Source organism: Branchiostoma belcheri, unplaced genomic scaffold, assembly GCF_001625305.1.
Source record: "Branchiostoma belcheri isolate BF01 breed outbred unplaced genomic scaffold, Haploidv18h27 scaffold234, whole genome shotgun sequence".
NCBI classification, from domain to species: Eukaryota; Metazoa; Chordata; class Leptocardii; order Amphioxiformes; family Branchiostomatidae; genus Branchiostoma; species Branchiostoma belcheri.
The window spans coordinates 19231-22481 of NW_017803837.1; the positions used below are offsets into that span (position 1 = coordinate 19231).

Below are 3251 nucleotides of genomic sequence, written 5' to 3' on the forward strand. Positions count from 1 at the left end.
GACCCTCCGTTCCCTAACCCTACAAAACTACTAAATTCTATCATGATTCATCCACAGCATCTCGAGTTATCTTGTTCACCAACAAATACCACTATGGTAACGCAGGATCACAAGGCCCATTCTCGAACTTGACATTCCTTTCCCACCCACTAAATATTATCTTGATCCATCCACAGCGTTTCGAGTTCAAAAACCAACAAACGCAAAGGGTTCACTGCAATAACGTACCATAAGGCCCATTCATGAACTTACATGTAGCCTTAGTCTCTATAACGATAACTAACAAATATAATGAACATCCATCCATGGCTTCAAGAGTCGTGCCGCCTACACGTCACTCAACCGTAGCCAAACAAAAAAAAAGATTTCTGGCGAAGGTAATTACGTCAATCGCGACGTGCATAAACATAAACACTATAAGTCATTCATTCGTCTGGTAAATAAATGCAGTGTACCTTCAGACGCCACTGCCGCCGGCTGCGGCCGGCAGTGCCAAACGTGTTAGTTGCCGGAGCTTATTGAAAGGAGGAAGGAAGCCTGTCATTGATGCTTACAGATCTGCGGAAGAAGTCCACAAACTGTAGGTGAGTGACAAATCGTTTCTCAAATAAAAGGTTTGGCTACAGGTAAACGGCATGTATGTAAGAAGTGCGAAGAGAAACGCAGCCATATTCTTCTTGCTTCTCTTACTGGAAGCTGACTGTGCCGCCTCAAGTGGCCCACGATTTCCTCAGTGTAACGCTGCTGAATGGCAGACGTGTGTGCCTTCTTCGTACACGCACGTGGTTTTGCACACTTTTGGTACAAATGCATGTGTCGTGTGTGAGGTCGTGAATGGGAGTGTCGCCCCTACAAGTCATTTCTCTTCTCTTGCTGGGGTAAATGGTGTGGCAATAAGAGGATACCCATTCCATGTCCTGTCGGCCTTGACACTGGCACCGCTCAAGCAGACGGTGGTCCATACTTTGGCTTTGATAGATGCAAAGATCGCTGATGTGAAGAACAACACCTTTGCTGGGTTTCCTGGTCTGAGCAAATTGTCCCTAAATTCTAACAGGTTGACCTATGTCAAGCAGACTTGGTTCACTGGCTTGAGGAGCCTCCTTGTGCTTATTTTGTCCAACAATAACATCAGGCAGATAGAGCCAGGAAGCTTCGGGCGCCTGACTCGACTACATCTGTTGGATCTGGAGAACAACCTGTTAAAGGTTGTACATCCTTCCTGGTTCTTTGGACTGAAAGAATGGTGTCCCTGCATCTGAGGTCGAATGCAATCAAAAGCATTTCTCCGGCGTCATTCCAACAGCTACAGCTCGCCTGGTTAGACCTGAGGGATAATGATCTGTCATGGTTTGGATGGAGAGGTGTTGTGGGACAGTCTATGCTATCAGGGCTAGATGTCAGCAGTGGTATGTTGTCGTCTGTCCATGATGCAACGCCACACAAAATGATGTGGAGTCTACATCGGGTGGCCAGTGTGATGAGAGGGTTAGTTACAATGGTCGTTGAGGTACCTAAGTTCCTCTTCTGTGTCAGGCAAAATGCTCACGAACTCTCGCTCTGGTGGATGTTTGTTTCATCCGACAACGTGACTGGTAATACCGAAATTGGAGCGCTTAACCCTGGCAGATCATGCGGTGATTTGGATAGCTCTCTGAGCACGATCTCCATCCAGCCCCCTGTAGTTGTCCTGGCTTCTAACGGCTCTCTGGCAGACTCACTGGACACCAAAACGCTTGAGCAGTGCAGACAGGTTTGGGAATATGACGGTGGCATTACGGTGGCCCTGGTGAAAAACCCAATCTTTCGATTGGTTTCCATGCCCATACACACAGGCACAGAGAGTACCGTCTCTAAAGGTATTGCCATGTCGTTTGTCCAGACACGAGACACGAGCACACTCACCACTACAGAGTCTGGCAGTAACCAACAGCTCACTACTCACACAGACATCACCCATGACAAGACAAAGAACATCACTTGCATTCTTCTCACCAGAGGAGAACACACAAAGGTGTTCTTCACTGTCCCCTTGGTTCAGCGTAACACCCACACAACAGAAACAACATACAGAACGGGCACTGACCACTCCAGCAGTCCGACACACTACTTTGATACTACAGAGAAAGACTACACATCTTCAGAACCGGTAGACCTGTTTACACTTGAGGGTAATACCACACCTGGACCGGATGTAGAGGTGGTTCAGACACCAGGTCATGTTCTCATCCCAGCTGTTGTCTCGACAGTGGTTGTTCTGGTCGTGTCGTCCCTTGCAGTGTTAATATGGAAGGTGTGCGCAGCAAGGTCAAACACCGAGGATCATGACAGGGACAACGACGATGCACACATTTGGACAATCCCGCCTGGCGTTGCCTTCCCCGGCTTGCTGAGGTCTGCTTCTCTCCCCGCAGCTGCACGTTCAGGCAAGATGGCGTCGGATGACGCAGTCTCCTGTAGGTCATTGCCCGCTGTCCTGCACTCCATCGAACCTATTTACAGCGTGATCCCAGATGACGTAGCGACTGCACAGAGGCCTTTGCCCGGTCTCCCACACGTGTACTGTGAGATCCCAGATGACGCGATCTCCGGTGTGGTCCGGTCAGCATCCCTCCCTGCGTGTACTCCCGGGGGCGGTCCAGACGACGCGACATCCTGTAGGTCATACCGTCCATTGAACCCACCTACAGCCAGATCCCAGATCACATGGCCGCTGCTCACCGCCCCCTGCCCGCCCTCCCGCACACTTCCTGGGAGATCCCAGATCACCACACTGCCACACAGCGTCCTCTGCCTGTCTCACATCATACCTACAGTGAGATCCCAGATGACGAGGAGAGCGGACCGATGTCTTTCTATGCTGATGCTGGAGAGATCTCGCTTCATGTCGTCACAAACAGGCGACAGAACCGACGGTCTGGACGATCCATGGTCACATATGGGTCGACTGGACAGACCAACGGCCAGCGAAATCCCTTCTACAGAAACGCCGCCGAGGTCGAAGGTATAAGGTCCCGGCGACAGCAGAGGACAGCTTTGGCATCTCAGCCTGCTGACCAAGGTGTGAGCATGTACGTCAACGTCACAGATGCAATCCTGTCCAGAGGTGAAGACGTCACAAGAGCTCATATCGCTTTTCTCACACAGCCTAACACATATGGGTCATGGGAGATCCAAGGGGAAGGAAGCCGTATTACACCACGGCGTGCATCCCTCCCTACCGTCACACTACCTAACACCTACTGGCCATG

General features: G+C 50.5%; 1 pseudogene; it reads left to right on the forward strand.

Annotated features, from left to right (window-relative positions):
• The first annotated feature begins 1447 nt into the window (after positions 1-1447).
• The window catches only part of LOC109470809, a 7215-nt pseudogene continuing 5411 nt past the window's right edge, over positions 1448-3251 (forward strand).